Here is a 17,228-nt window from a genome sequence, read left to right as displayed (position 1 = left end):
GGCCAGTGGTCCTACCAGCATCTCTCTTTTTTTTTTCTCATACTTCCAAGATTTTATTTTCTTTTTAAAAAAGTCATTTGAGACAATATCGCAGAAGTAGAATGCATTATTGTTTGTCTTTAACAGAAAAAAAAAAAAATCAACGCTGCAGTAAAACAGAACACAAACTCATGTGTTTCCCCAACTGTGCTGCTCAGGAACGCACCTTCCACTTCCCAGCATGTCTTGAGCAAAGTCTAGTGTAGTGGTGGGTCACAGACACACAAGAGATGCCTGTGCTTCCAGAGGAGCCAGACCTACAGGTTAGGTATGATGCCCGCCTAGCCCTGCAGTTGAGCCATGGAGCCTGTCGGCACAGTTGGTGCTCATGGCAGGGCAGACCCGAGATGCCACCTGGGCATCTGACATTCCTGGTGGAGTTGTCGCTACCTGTCTTGGTGGCGTCCTCTGCCCCACGGGGCGCCTGTTCTTGCCGCCTCTTCACACGCTGAGAAGTAACTGCTGCCCCTTAGAGCCTCTACCCGCTGCTCGTTGCTGCCAACCCTGCAGGGTTGGATCTCTTCACTGAGAGCACCAGTTCCTCCTCTCCAGGTGGGCCTGCTTGCTTCAGTGCAGAGGATGCAATGCATTTCCCAAGCAAAACAAAGAGCCCTCCCTCTAGCGCCTGCCGCCGCCTCCTGGTGGATGCATCACGGGAATGAGGTGGGAAACAGGTGGTCTCCAGGTGGGCCGGCTTGCTTCAGTGCAGAGGATGCAATGCATTTCCCAAGCAAAACAAAGAGCCCTCCCTCTAGCTCCTGCCGCTGCCTCCTGGTGGATGCATCACAGGAATGAGGTGGGAAACAGGTGGTCTCCAGGTGGGCCTCAACCTCTCCACCTCCTCCCTCACTGCGTCCCTTCATCTCAAGGAAAACTCATCAGGGTTGGCGTATTCTGAGTAAAATGTTGGCGCCAGAGTGTCTGTGTTGCAAATTTGAATAGCACTGTCCTGACATCAAAACAATGGTAAGAATGCCTTGTGTTACCTCTGAGGCTTCAACACAGCTTGGTAGAATGGTGTTACAGCACACAGACAGGAACACGGGGTATTTTTTGGCTGATCAGGTGGAATTTGATCAATAGCTGATCACAAGTTAAATAGTCACCAGTCCCAATTTTATAGTCATAAATGTGGTCTTGTTACTCAGTTCAGAGTTTCTAGAGCATCTGCTGCCTGGGCCAGGCACTGTGCCAGGTGCTGGAAGACAGGACAGCCCTTGCCTCGGGGAAGGGCATAAGCGCACTAATTTGGGTGAGGAGCTCATATGGTAGAGAGACTCTTAGCTCAACTGGTGTGGAAGTGACAGCAGGGGTGCCTGCAAGGAAAGATTACGAGAGCTGGAGCTTGAGAGAGTAACATGGAGAAAAAGACACAAGGATTAACCGCCGTGGGTGCCAGAGAGTGCAAAGAATTCATGTGAAGTGGGAGTGTGGAAGGGTTGGGGGTTAGAGAGTTCTGTGTAGTGCAAGGAACCTGAGACTTGACAGGGTGAGAATCCTAAGGTTTCTTGAAAACCTGCACGTCAGTTGGGAGCAAAGCCAATGATCTTATCCATGCACACAAATATTCATGGTGCTTAGCGCTATTCCCATGACTGAAAAATTTGACTCTCGACATGTTTCAAAGGGTAAAAAATGGAAAGAAGCTGGGTGATAATCATACAGACCAGGATTCCGACTTCAATGAGCTTATATCTATGGCAAGCAAACACCGTCAACCAATCAAAAGAGAAGCACTTGCCTACCAAGTTCTTTCACAAAATACATTTTGCTTTCCTTTCTGTGTGTATCCCTCTGAGTCTGGGATCAGGAAAAGAGTGTTGGAAAGCCAATAAATGGCTTACTCATAATTACACAGACATAAGCATCAGAACCAAGGCACAAACTCGGATCGTGCAGATCTAAGTATCGTTGGCTTCCATGCCCCCTGTAGCTCTGGCAGCAGATTGCTCGCTATGAAGATACTCAAAGTAGCAGGTGCTTTTAGTTCCTGGGCTGATGTAGTCGTGGAGGACAGGAAACCCAGGTAACCGTCAAAGGATTTGTGCTTGCCATTATCCAGGATTACAGATTTTTTTTAAACTGCAGTGGATTGCTTCTTTTAAAGAAATCTTATGTGGATCTACCATTGACAAATTGGTTAATTAAAATGGGGTGAGAACTCAGCAGAATTTGAAAATCACTGACGTGGAGAGAATGGGGCAACTGATGTTGAAGAATTGTGCCCTCCCGTGCCCCCTTTCTCCCATCAGTTCTTCCATCCCCACTGGGGCTTTTCCCCCTTCTCACTAGGGCCTTCGATGCCTCCCCAGTTGTGCCCATGTTTTCCCCATAAGTCTAACCCATCCTCTGACTTCCATTCTACCACCCTCTTCTATCTCCCTGCGCATCGGAATAACATCTGGAGTGCCCTTGACCTTATCACTCACAGGTGAATCTTCTGTTAAAGCTATACACACAGATCCAGAGGGCCAGATGTGACCAAACTGGAGGCAAGAAGGACAAACTGATGACCAGTCATGCAAGCTTGTACAACAAAGCCATTCATGGGAAAAGAGACTAGCTGTTTACCATGCCCCAGGCCAACAACGGCATTGGATTCCTACCGATCCGAGTTTAAAAAGCATCATGGGCATTTAGCTCCTTCCATGATAAACTGGCAGACTCTGCGGACAGGGAGGACGTCACCAATGTCACCTTTGTGCTTTGTCATGGCCCTGGATCCTGTCTCCATGTGACAGTCTCAGCTGTAAACTAGGGCCTGTGCTCTGCAGACAAAGAAGCTACCAGCACCAGGAAGCCCAAGAAAACGTGTTTGACGGCTTCTGACTGTTAACAATCTATCGCCTCTCCACTGGTGCTGCAGCTCAGCACATTTTTCTTTCCTTTTTTTTTGGCCACACCTCTCGGCTTGCAGGATCTTAGTTCCCCGACCAGGGATCAAACCCGGGCTCTCAGCAGTGAAAATGTGGAGTCCTAACCACTGGAACCGCCAGGGAAGTCCCAGCACATTTTTCTTATCCATCCTCTCTCTTCTCTCTTTTTTTTTTTTTTTGTATGTGTGTGGTACGTGGGCCTCTCACTGTTGTGGCCTCTCCCGTTGCGGAGCACAGGCTCCGGACGCGCAGGCTCAGCGGCCACGGCTCACGGGCCCAGCTGCTCTGCGGCACGTGGGATCTTCCCGGACCGGGGCACGAACCCGTGTCCCCTGCATCAGCAGGCGGACTCGCAACCACTGCGCCACCAGGGAAGCCCTCGCATTCTCTTTTCCCTCCCTCTTGCTCTCTTTACCCTCTTTTGCTTCATCCTAGCCTATTCTCTGATACGATGGAGAGCCCCAAAGCCATTGCAGAGTCCTCCTGACAGGCCATCATTGTCATGAATGGTTCAAAAGAAACACCAGTTCCAAAGGGTTTATACCCAAATGATTGTGTAAGCAATCCCAGGGACCACCTCTGAGTTTCTATACATTTAATATTATATATGTATATTAAGTCTCAAGCAGGCGGCTAATATCCTCAAAGGCAGAAATAGAATCCATGGTGATGCTGATACGTTAAGGACACAATGCAATCAATGTGAGAGAGGCTAAAAAATCCAAACCCCAAAGAAGGAAAAACCAGGTTTGCGTCAGTGGGAGAAATGGATCTGGAAGCACAGTGGCTGTCAAGTTGGGCATAAGTCAGAAAAAAATCCAAACAAATCCAAAATGCAATAGTACGACTATACCCAGCCTGGGAGTCATCCTCCTGGCCTTCTGCAGTGTTGAGCAGATCTCTAGGGGATTATTTTGCTCAGATTTTATGTCTGCAAGAAAACAGAAGCTATAAAAAGTACCATGAGAAAGAAGCTGGAGTATTTTAAGTGTGGATGGATAAAGACCAAAGGGCAAGAACTTAGCGGTGACCTTCAACATTATGCTGTAAGCATGCATCTCCATCACAAACTCAGACGTTCCAGAAGTGTATAGGTTTCTTTAAGTTGTCTTTGACCCTGAGTCACAGACTTTCTCCCCATCTGCAGTGCTTGCCTTCCTCCCCAAATTATTCATGAGTCAAAGTCTTACACAGATCAACCCTCTCCCTCCATCCTTCTGAAAACACTATTTAACCCTGGAGAGGGCCATTCGCTGGTCCCCAGAGACCCTGCCTCTATCACTGGTTTCATGCGCGGTTTGCAGTATGGGAAGCTTGCTGCGATGTCAAGGGCCCAGTTTGTCCACGTCCCACACAGCTGCCTCCACCGGCACCATCTCCCGGGTGCTACCTAGGAGCTAAGGTGCAGATGCCCACTAACCTTGGCACCGGCCACCTTTAAAATTTTTTTTTTTCCAAGAATGTATTCAGATATATGATTCACAGTATTGAAAATATGTTTACAGATTGAAAGGCGGAAAGTCTCAAATCACAGTGACAAAATCCCAAGTCAAAATAGTATTTGCTAGTAGATATGAATTTAATCATCTAGAGTGATTTCAGGGAGTCCCATATAAATCTTAGACCGACAACATTTTATTTTCATTCTTAGCTTTCCATTTATTCATGCCTGTTCTCTCCAGTTACTGGCTAATTAAAAGTCTTACTATTAATCCATGTTAAGATTTTCTAGTTCAGGGCTTTTTCAACATCAGAACAAGTGACATTTGGGACTGGTTCTTTCTTGTAGGGCTGCCTTGTAGGATGTTTAGCAGAATCCATGGGGACCGCCCACCTTTATCCTTTTCATATTGAAGTGTTAGTTGTAGAGTGACCACCTGCATTCTACAAAGAACGTTTTGCTATATTTGTTTTATCCCCTATCTATCCATCTAGCCTTAATCCAGGTACTTTTCAATGCATTTCAAAGCAAGCTTCAGATATCAGTACATTTCTTGTACAGGTAACTTACATTGTACAGCTATTTTTTTTAACAAGTGAACTGAATATAACTAGAAATCTACCTCGAATATGAAGAAGATAAGCATTTTCTGATAACTTGTGGATAAATTTTGATGAGTGGCTCTGACTCAGGCTGGTTTGAGAAATAACTCAGATATGAAATCATTTTATACTGAAAATGCGGTCGCGGTGGAAAAGCATCCTTCACTGCCTCAGGTAACGTCTCACCTTGCTAAATTATATGTTGGGTGTCAAGGCAAAAAGAGAGAGAGGGTGAGAGAGACAGAGAAGTGCATCAACAGTGTAAGACGTCCTCCTCTTACTGCACATATTAACATTTCTTGCACAATTACCCATGGAATATTCTCATTTTGGACTCTTTCCACACTCTAAATTTAGCAAGCTAGAATTATCTTTTAAACGCCACTTGAAGCAACCTTTTCGAAAGGAAGACGCTGAAGAGGGGGAAATCTGCATTTCCTTGTGGTTAGGATGCAATGGCCTCAATTTAATTCTGCAGAGAAGCAGACTCGTCTATTGTATGCTGAGGATAGAGCAAAGACAGTGCCCCAGCAAATTCGTTACAGGTGTGTAAGATTAAAAACTTATACATTCAGATTGAAAAACAGGCCATGCATTCCAGGCTTTGTTCTGGCCACGGTACACACTGAATTGAATAATTGCCTTAACTGTGCCAGGTGGATTTCATTATTTAAAAGGAATTCTGAGTTTTTAATGACTAAAAAAGTCTTTAAAATGAGATCTAAGGACTCTCACTTTTTCATTTATATACTTTGAAACACGAAAATCTTCATATAAAATCTGTTTTTTAAAAAAGTGAGCCATGCTTATAGAATAAAATAAATTAGAAGGAATTTCTTTAAGGTCTGGTTTACAAAGAGCAATGCATGTAGCTAGCACGGACCAAGAAAGAGCCATTTTGAATGAACAATTTTTGTCCATAGTTATTCATTCTAAAAGGGGTAAGGGCTCAGTAGTTGAGAAACAAAAGATTCACTGGTAAGAGTCAGTGATGAACTGGGGCTGTGTTTTAGGAAATCAGGGGTCCTCTCCCTCTGTTCCTCATTATGAGGTTCATTTGTATAGTGGAATAAACAAAGCCAGCATTGGAATCCAAAGAATGGGTTGTAAATCCAGCTCTGCCTCTAATTAGCTGGGAGGCCCTGGCTTTGTTTCTTACTCTCTTTAAGCCCTCGCTTTTCTCCTCTGTAAAATGGAGATCACAGTAACTGCCTCAGAGTGTGGTCAGGAAGAGTACATAAAAGAATGCATAGGGGCTTCCCTGGTGGCGCAGTGGTTGAGAGTCCGCCTGCCGATGCAGGGGACACGGATCCGTGCCCCGGTCCGGGAGGATCCCACATGCCGCGGAGCGGCTGGGCCTGTGAGCCATGGCCGCTGAGCCTGCGCGTCCGGAGCCTGTGCTCTGCAACGGGAGAGGCCACAACAGTGAGAGACCCGTGCACCACAAAAAAAAAAAAAAAAAAAAGCATAAATTGGGAGATTGGTATTGACATATATACACTAATATGTATAAAATAGATAATAAGAACCTGCTGTATAAAAAAGTTAAATAAAATTCAAAAAAAGAAGAATGCGTAATAAAGGCTCAAAGTCATTCTCAAATATAAGCTCCTTTTGTTTCTAAAGTCAAGTCTCCAAAAATAAGGGGACTAAATGATAGGTCTATCAGAAATAAGAAAGCTTGTGTATTTCCCCTAGTCGTCCTAATGAATACAGCATCCTTTATGGAGCTTATTTCAAAGTTTTCCTATTTATTCAACTGCCAGCGCATATTAATTGAGTGCCTACTATGTGCCAGCCACTGTGCCCTGTGCCAACACACAAAAACCAATATGGTCCTTATTTCTAAGACACTTATGGTGTAACAGGAGAGACAGAGACTAAACAAACGTTAACATACACATGTGCCAACCATGAAAAAGTATGCAGTGCCTTCCTGAATTAAACTGGGAGGGGATGTGGAGGTGAGTCCAGGAAAGGCCTTTCTGAGCAAGAAGCGTTTAAGCTGAGACCAGGAGAATGGCAAGAGTCGGAGAAAGACCGGACAGAAGAGCATATGTGAGAACTTTGGGGCAAAATGAAGCTTGGCTTATTGGAGAACAAATTCCATTTGGTTGGAGCTTCATGGGGGGTGGGGAGACAGTACAAAACGAGGTTGAATGGACACAGGGGTCAGATCATGTAAGGGCCACGGTGAGGAGGCCACGGTGAGGAGTTTTAATTTAAGATAATGGCATTTAAGAACAGCAGTGACATTGTTTGAGTTCGTTGTTTAATGGAGATGGGGTGGTGGATAAGAGTGAAAGCCACAGGCCAGCTGGAAGGGAGAGAATAACAAGGACGGCAGTCAGGTTCTTGGCTAAATGACTTGGTGGATGGAAGAGTTATTCAATAGGAATGAGATTCTAGAAAGAAAAGCTTTGGAGGCGAAGGTTCAAATTTTAGTTTAGAAATGTTAAATTTAGGGAATTCCCTGGTGGTCCAGTAGTTGGGACTCTGTACTTCCACTGCAGGGGGCATGAGTTCGATCCCTGGTCGGGGAACTAAGATCCTGCATGCAGCACAGCGTGGCCAAAATAAAAAAAAAAAAAAAAGAAGAAAAAAGAGAAAACAAGAAATGTTAAACTTACCCATAAGAACTACAAAAGGAGACAGAGTCGAAATGTGAACGTGTGATTCTGAAGCTCAGTGACGGGTATGGGCTAGACGTCCACAGTGGGGTTTGGACACATCCATGGTGATGAACGCCATGGGAAGCGATGACAAAAAGATCCCGGCCAAGTTCTGAGGAACTAGAAGCTTTCAAGACCAGGAGAAAGCAGAGGATCCAGGAAAGGAGGAGTGACAGGGAGGTGGAAGGACAACCAGGAGGGTGGGGCTGACCACAAGCAGGAGAAGAGACAGTGCTAAGGAGAGGAAGGTCAAGAGCCAAATGCTCCTTAGAGACCAGATAAGAGGGACACCAACGTGCCCACTGCATTTGGCCATGAGGGCGCCACCGATGGCCCGAACGAGAGCAGTTTCGCTGGATCCGGGGGGGGGGTGAAGGCGTGCTTGAGTGTGTTGAGACGTGATTGAGAAGCAAGAAAGAAGCCACTCGTAAAAAACTGAAAAGAAATAAAAAGTGAATCTAAATGAATATCAAGTTGGTCACGTGGCCGTAAAGAAAAAGAAATTTAGGGCTTCCCTGGTGGCGCAGTGGTTGAGAATCCGCCTGCAGATGCAGGAGACACGGGTTCGTGCCCTGGTCCGGGAAGATCCCACATGCCGTGGAGCAACTAAGCCCGTGAGCCATGGCCGCTAGGCCTGCGCATCCGGAGCCTGTGCTCCGCAATGGGAGAGGCCACAACAGTGAGAGGCCCGCATACCGCAAAAAAAAAAAAAAAAAAGAAATTTATTCCACGTGACTGGTGGAGAGTTTTGCCTCCATGTTGATGGCGGCTGACTGCTCAGGCTGGTGGGTGCTGACGGTTGGAGTGGCCGTGGCAATTTCTTCAACTAAGACAGCAGTGTGGTGGCCCATGTGGCCGATTGCCTTCCTTTCGTGAACCATTTCCCTCTAGCATTCAACCCACAGCAGTACCTTTCAAAACGGCAGTCAGTCCTCTCAAACCCTGTCCTGACGTTAGCGACTAAGTTTACTTAATATTCTAAATCCTTGGTTGCCTTTTCAACAGCCTTCACACCATCTTCACCAGGAGTAGATTCTATCTCAAGAGACCACTTTCTTTGCTCATCCATAGGGAGCAACTCCTCAACTGTTAGCTTTTTTCATGAGATTGCAGCAATTCAGTCACATCTTCAGGCTCCACTTCTTTTTTTTTTTTTTTTTTTTTTTTTTTTTGCGGTACGCGGGCCTCTCACTGTTGTGGCCTCTCCCGTTGGCGGAGCGCAGGCTCCGGACCCGCAGGCTCAGCGGCCATGGCTCACGGGCCCAGCTGCTCCGCGGCACGTGGGATCTTCCCGGACCGGGGCACGAACCCGTGTCCCCTGCATCGGCAGGCGGATTCTCAACCACTGCGCCACCAGGGAAGCCCCCAGGCTCCACTTCTAATTCTTCGAGAATTACCCAAATGTGATGCCGAGACACACAGTGAGCAAATGCTGTTAGAAAAACGGTACTGATAGCCTTGCTTGATGCAAGGTTGCCACAAACCTTCAATTTGTAAAAAACGTTTTATCTTTAAAGTGCAATAAAGCAAAAAGCAAGAAAACGAGGTCTGCCTGTAACAAAATTAGAGAATTGCCGTTTTGTAACCTCTAATAAAGCAAAGATCATCTATGGCTGCTAATGCCACCAGGGTAGAGACTGATAAGGAACTTTATATCAGATATTTCTCTCTTATCAATAACAGTGGGAAATTACATGCCTCCTGTGATACAGTCAGTACACAGCCCTGCCCCCCATGACTGATCCTGAATGTAATCCTGCCTCTAGATCCAACTAGCTCTTCATAGGAGGTGGGGGAGATACAGGAACAATTTAAGTGACACCAAGAAGAAGCAATCTGCCGAATTCAGAGTTTGGGTCCTTTTACAGAACAAATGGCTCTCCTTCTTCAAAGGCCTTTTTTTTTTTAGAGTGGGGAGTATTATAAAGTTTTAAAAATTTAAGAGATACAACCAGGTGTAAACTTTCCATAATTAAAAAAAAATCTAAGTGAATGGTAAGTGGAGAGTTGGAGACAACATGAATACGTTTGCTGTTTTCGTTTTTGTTTTAAGACATTTTGCTGAGCAGAGAAGTAGGGTGGTAGCTCCAGAGGAAAATGTCATCAGGGAGATTTTTTTTTTTTTTTAATTTTTTTTTGATGTGGACCATTTTTAAAGTCTTTATTGCATTTGTTACAATATTGCTTCTGTTTTGTGTTTTGGTTTTTTTTGGCCTCGAGGCATGTGGGATCTTAGTTCCCCAACCAGGGATTGAACCCGCACCCCCTGCATTGGAAGGAGAAGTCTTAACCACTGGACCGCCAGGGAAGTCCCAGGGAGAATGTTTTAATGGTGGAATAGAGTGAGCCTTTTGGAAACGAATGGGAATGATGGAGTAGAGAACATAGGAAGGTCAGGCCATTGGGATGAGGTCCCTGAGGAAAAACAAGTGGGCAGGATCCACACTCCTTGAGGAAGGAACAGCCCGTGAGTAAGATGTTCTTAGATCATATACTACCTTAATAAAAGAAATGATTGTAGAAATATTAAACTGACAGCACAGACACAGAAAGAAAGCTGAGCGAACCGAGAATTTTAGGAGGGAGAAAGGTATATTGGAGATGTAATGGGATCTTGTCCCAGTAAAAGCCAACTCATTAAGTCAACTTTTCAACATGGCTATGACTTTTGTTATTTTGATGGATATTCCATGTTTACAAGATTCTTTTAGTTTATAGCTCTTTATACTGTTTGAAAAGAATTTCGGTTCATTAAGAGCCGTTTGGTGCTTGTTCTACAAATTTAGTGAATATATGAACCTTCAAAATAATTAGTATATCCTTTAGCCCAAGAGTTAGAGTCATAATCAATGTTAAAAATTTTATAGGCTCGTATGCAAAAGGATCTAGTGGTCACCTCACTCTCCACGGGTATTCAAGGGTTGTAAACATTGTATTATCACTTTTCTATTTGGCCTATAATCAGAAATGTCACTCTGCTGCAAGCAGTAATCTTGCAGTTGTGTTTGCAAATCCTATTATTAACCATGTTTAGACCATACGAACCTTGAAAGACGTGACTGGAATACAATAAAGCTGTAATCACATCAGTTTTTACTCTTGGTTGAATGAAAGGGAGCAAACATTTCTTTTTTACTTCCTCTCATTTTTGTTTTTCCTTATGAAGAGGTTTTCACCTTAAATCAATCCTATGGTCTTTGAAAAACGGAGAGGTATTACTAAATGTTTAGCCACGAAACCTCTGCATTCTTCCATTTCTCCTTAAAAGAAAGATTTAAAACTCTAATCTCTTTATACGTAACCACATTCATACATAATTTTACATAAGTATAAAAATATAACCACATATATGCTTTGTAAAAAGATGCAGTCATTTTTTCTGTTTTGTTTGGTATTGTTGAGCTCCTCCACCTTCCTCTGTCCCTTCTTTACCTCACGTTAGCACCCAAGTTTGTCTGTGCGGAGAACCTGGGATGTAGCCTCGCAAATGTCCTCCTTATGCAAGTATCCTTAGACCTGAAGGCATTCACTTTTTTTTTTGTTGCACCACACGGCATGCGGGATCTTTGTTCCCTGACCAAGGATCGAACCCGGGTCTCCTGCAGTGGAAGCGCGGAGTCTTTTTTTTTTTTAATTTTTAAAAAAGATTTATTTTATTTATTTTTGGCTGTGTTGGGTCTTCGTTGCTGCGCATGGACTTTCTCTAGTTGTGGCGAGCGGGGGCTACTCTTCGTTGTGGTGCGCGGGCTTCTCGTTGCGGTGGCTTCTCTTGTTGCAGAGCACAGGCTCCAGGCGCACAGGCTTCAGTAGGTGTGGCTCATGGGCTCAGTAGTTGTGGCACAAGGGCTTAGTTGCTCCGCAGCATGTGGGATCTTCCCAGACCGGGGCGCGAACCCGTGTGCCTTGCATTGGCAGGCAGATTCTTAACCACTGCGCCACCAGACAAGTCCTAGAAGCATGGAGTCTTAATCACTGGACCTCCAGGGAAGTCCTGGCATTCACTTTTTAAGGCATTGTCTTATAACTGGGATATCATAGCATCTCTTGCAGCTTACTCTCATCACTGAGCAACGTCTTGTGGAAACTCCTCCTGGTCCTCTGGCTTAGCTACACTTTTTATTCTTTTAGTAAGCAGGTGGATGATTCCCCAGTGGGGATGTGTCCTTGATGAACCTTCACTTTGTTTTCAGGTTTTTGCCCTATGAACAGTCACACAAAGAACCTACTTGTTCATCCTTGTGGTCTTGAACCCATATCCTTACATAATTTGTATCCGATAGAGTCTCAAGACTACAGCTGTCACTGCATTCATTTATTCTTTTTTTTTTTTTTTTTTTTGTGGTACGCGGGCCTCTCACTGTCGTGGCCTCTCCCGTTGCGGAGCACAGGCTCCGGACGCGCAGGCTCAGCGGCCATGGCTCACGGGCCCGGCCGCTCCGCGGCACGTGGGATCTTCCCGGACCGGGGCACGAACCCGCGTCCCCTGCATCGGCAGGCGGACTCCCAACCACTGCGCCACCAGGGAAGCCCCATTTATTCTTTTAAGGGATGTTGCCAGATTGGTTTCCAAAAGCTGGAGGAGGAGAGTCAAGGAGAGGAAGCCAAATGTGGATAACAGGCCTACTCCATGAATTTAAGTTGTGTGGATTGAATGAAGGGACAGGTGCAGAGTAAAGACTCATACAGTTGACAATTATTATTAGTTCTTTTCCTAAAGACTGTGGGCTCCCCAGGTCACCACCTGGGTCTCTGCTGGTGGGGGGCATTCACGAGGTACACAGTGGGAGTGACATTTGGGATTGTATACCTGGAGGGTCTACAAAAAAGGGGTAGAACCAGGAAGAGCAAAGCCTTGGGAGTCCAACAGACTCAGCTTTAATTGCATCTTTACCACTTTCCACTGTGAGACCTTGGGCAAGTTTCTCAACTTCTCAGAGCTTCAGTTTCCTCATCTGCAGGATGGAGATAATGATGCCAGCCTCTTAGGGTGGCTGTGAAGAGGAAGCAACGGCCTTGAGGCCCTGAGCAGAGTGCCTGGTGCTCCTTCCAGGTGCCACTTTTTCTCAGATGCCTTCACTCTATCTCTTCCCCCAGCAGACAGCAGATGAAAACTTGTTGAAGGCAGGAACTGCATCGAATTCATCACTGCATTTTTCCCCCACCCCCAGCTGCGTGGCATGATCTTAGTTCCCCAACCAGGGATGGAACCCACGACCCCTGCAGTGCAAGCTCAGAATCTTTACCACTGGACTACCAGGAAGTCCCCTCGCTGCATCTTTATATATCCAGTCCCTAACCTGGTTTTCCCTTCTACCAACTACCTTAAGGTCATTTGCTCAGTTAAACCAGCATTGATTAAAAATGAGAGGAAGAATAACAATTCTTTTATTATGGAAAATATCAGACTTCCACTATGATAGAGAGACTAATATAAAGAACACCCATGATCCACTCCCACATTCAACATTGTCAACACGGTGATAACCTTTTGTTTTTTTGCTTTTTTTTTTTTTTTTTTTTGGCTCTGCCTCCTAGCTTGTGGGATCTTAGTTCCCCAACCAGGGATCAAACCCAGGCCCTCAGCAATGAAAGCACGGAATTCTAACCACTGGATCACCAGGGAAACCCTGACCAGATTTTTTCATTCATCTCTTGATCACTCCTTCCCACCATCCCTCTTTATGGAGTATTTTAAAGTGAATCTCAGATATCACATGATATCAATCGTTAAATACTTGTGTAAATTTCCAGCTGCAGTTCTCACAGTGTGATCTGGAGACCCTGAGGGTTTTCAACACCCTATCAGGAGGTCTGCCAGGTCAAAACTATTTTTATAATAATATTAATATATTGTTTGTCTTTTTCATTCTCATTCTCTCATGAATGTATGGTGGAGTTTTCCAACACAGACTGAATGCAGCAACAGATCTGAGAATCCAGCTTTCTCCTATTACACCAGGTATGAGAGCTGCAAATTTTTACCGATCTGTTTACAAAATGTAAAATAATGCTACTCTTCTCTAATTTTGTTTTGTCTTGAAAAATATAATCACTTTTCATAAAAATAAGTTTTTAGTTAACAGGTAATAGGTTCATTATTGCTATATTCAAAATAATTAAATGGACATATTAAAAATTTGTCAGTTTTATTTTCTAATGTAGAAAAAATGTATCTATCAAAATATTTATCTAATGTAAAGAAAGCTCTTTGGGATCCTCAATACTTTTTTTTTTTTTTTTTTTTTTTTTTTTGTGGTATGCGGGCCTCTCACTGTTGTGGCCTCTCCCGTTGCGGAGCACAGGCTCCGGACGCGCAGGCCCAGCGGCCATGGCTCACGGGCTTAGCCGCTCCGCGGCATGTGGGATCCTCCCGGACCAGGGCACGAACCCGCGTCCCCTGCATCGGCAGGCGGACTCCCAACCACTGCGCCACAAGGGAAGCCCGATACTTTTTAAAATTAGTTTTTAAACTGATATTTAATTCACATAGCATAGGATTCACCACTTTACAGTATAATTCGGTAGGCTTTAGTATATTTACAAATTGGGCAACCATTACCACTAGCTAATTCCTGAACATTCTTATCACCCTAAAAGGAAGCCCCATACCTGTTAATAGTCACTGTCAATTCTTCCCTCTCCTCAGCTCCTTTCTGACTCCACTATTTGTCTATCCTGGACATTTCATATAAATGAAGTATTTTGCGTCTGGCTTATTTCACTTAACATAGTGCCTTTAAAGTTCACCCATATTGCAGCAGATATCAACACCTCATTCTTTTCCATGGCTAATATTCCATTATACCTATATACCACATTTTGTTTATCCATTCATCAGTTGGTAGACTTTTAGGTTGTTTTCACTTTGGGCTATTATGAATAATGCTACTAGGAACATTACTGTCTAAGGTTTTGTATGAATACATGTTTTTAGTTCTCTTGCCTACATACCTAGGAATAGAATTGCTGGGTCATATGATTAACTTTATGTTACTCTATATTTAACTTTTTGAGAAACCATCAAACTATTTTCCACAGCAGCTGCATCATTTTACATTTCAACCACACCAGTATATGAGTGTCTCACTATCTCAACATCCTTACCAAAATTTATTTTCAGTGTTTTTGATTCTGTTCATCTTTGTAGGACTCAATAATTTCTAAAGCGTATAAGGGGTTCTGAGGCTAAAATGTTTGAGAATTGTTTTTCTAACAAATAACTTTAAAAAAACATGAAAGCATTTTTTGTAAATAACAAGTTTATAGAAACAGAGGACAGATTAGTGGTTGCCAGAGGTGGGGAAGGATGCAGGCAAAATGGGTGAAGGTGGTCAAACAGTACAAACTTCCAGTTATAAAGTAGATATGTACTGGGGACGTGATGTACAGCATGGTGACTATAATTAATAAACACTGCATTATATATTTGAAAGTTGCTAAGATAGTAGATCTTAACAAGTTTTTATCACGAGAAAAAACATTTAATTGTGTGGTGATGGACGTTAACTAGACTTCTTGTGGTGATCATTTCACAATATATACATATACTGATTACATCGTATAGCTGAAACTAATATGTTAAAAAAATAAACATAATAACACTATGAATTAACAATAATTTCACAAAGTTTTGTGATACCGGGGTAATCAAGCTTGCCTAGGACAGACACAATTTACACCTTTGTACCAGCATAACTATTAAAAGTGTCTCCTTTAACTCTCATTATGCCCTGTTTAGATGACAAATTATATGAACACCCTGTAACAGAACTATGTTCAGATTTCCCCAGTTGCCTTAAATATATCTTTTTACAATATGTTTATTGAAAACAATATCCAACATTGCATTTGATTGAGGTGTCTTTAAAAACTATATCAATTCTCTCTTCCACTCCATTTCTTTCATGCTAGTTATTTATTGAAGAAACTGGGTAATTTGTGGAATTTCTTGTATCCTTAGCTTGGCTGATCATAAAGTCTTGGTGTCTTAATCTGTCTCTCTATCCTTCCTATTTCTTGCCATTTTGTAGTTAGATCTAGAAGTCTGATTAGGTTTAGGGTCAATTTTTGTGCAACATGTTTCATAGATGGTGTGTATATACTGTTGCATTACATCAAGAGGCACGCGGTATCTGGTTGTCTCACTTTTAGCGATGTTAAGATAAATCGGTGGGTTCAGGTTTTGTTAGCTTGATCCAGCTATTATAAGATTCCCATCAATGTTCCACTTTGTAATTCTAACAGCCATGAATGATTGTTGCCTAGTCCCCGTGCTTCATTGGGACCTGTGAACAGTAACTTTCTAATTCTGCTAGTTCTGTGTCATTTGTTGCCCTTACAAACTATTTGGATATCCTGAAATATATAGCAGAATAAATGCTTGATTTTTTCCTTTTACCAATTTTCAAAAAAAAGAGTTGGTTCCTTAGGTGATCCAAGCATGAATGATGATTTTTTTCTTTGTTAGTATTACTATGAATGAATTAATGGATTTGTATATATTAGATTATGTTTCAATCCGTTCGTCATTATTTTTTTTTTAAGCCCAAACGGTTCCACTTTGGCCAAAGAGTGCCCCTTCCACCTTGCTCTTGGGTTCTTTCGACATAACCTCAGGAGTATTTGATAGCTACTTTGCTTTCTGTCATAATAAAATGTCACAAGCTCATCTTACACAATCCTTGCTTGCCCCCGTTCTAAAATCAGTCATTTCCTAAAGGAGTCCTGGTTCTTCTTAGTGGGCAATGGCATTTAGATTATGAATTTGGATACTAGGGCTGCTCATAGCCATTGGATTTTCATTGCTTCTTGGCCTTTTCAGTGGACACAGCTAGGATATATGTATTTTGTAGCTAGAGAAAAATTAATCATGAATTCATACTACCATTGCCAATTCAAATTTTTGCTTATCGAATTTACATCTAATTTCATTGATTTGATATCTGTTATCTCTTTATCTTTCACCGCAGACCTTGGTTTCTAACAACACTAAGATACTTACCTGCTATTTTATATACACACATGTGTAAAATATACATGTGACAGCATCTAATTAACAATACCGCTATTATTACTAAGAGTTACTATTACTAAATGCAGTTTGATTTCTTAGCCATTCCTTTCTGTTCTTAGGATAAGTCCCACTAAGGATATACAGTCAAAATCATGAGTTTTAAAGTCAGTTTCTGGGGCTTCCCTGGTGGCGCAGTGGTTGGGAATCCGCCTGCCGATGCAGGGGATACGGGTTCGTGCCCCGGTGCGGGAGGATCCCACGTGCCGCGGAGGGGCTGGGCCTGTGGGCCGTGGCCGCTGGGCCTGCGCGTCCGGAGCCTGTGCCCCGCGGCGGGAGGGGCCACAGCAGTGAGAGGCCCGCGTAACACCAAAAAAAAAAAAAAAAAAAAGGTCAGTTTCTTATTTTTCCATGCGGTTATGCCAGTAACTTGAAATATACTTTGATTCATGACTTTCATTTTCTTTTAGGAACTACTTTGCATTTTCTTTTAAAAAATAATTATGTAAAGTACGTACATGATGCCAAAGTCAAAACTATAAGACAGAGTATATGAAAGGAAGTCTAGCTTCCACACCCATTTTTTTC

Source organism: Kogia breviceps, chromosome 20, assembly GCF_026419965.1.
Source record: "Kogia breviceps isolate mKogBre1 chromosome 20, mKogBre1 haplotype 1, whole genome shotgun sequence".
NCBI classification, from domain to species: domain Eukaryota; kingdom Metazoa; phylum Chordata; class Mammalia; order Artiodactyla; family Physeteridae; genus Kogia; species Kogia breviceps.
Note: the sequence above shows the minus strand (reverse complement) of the source record.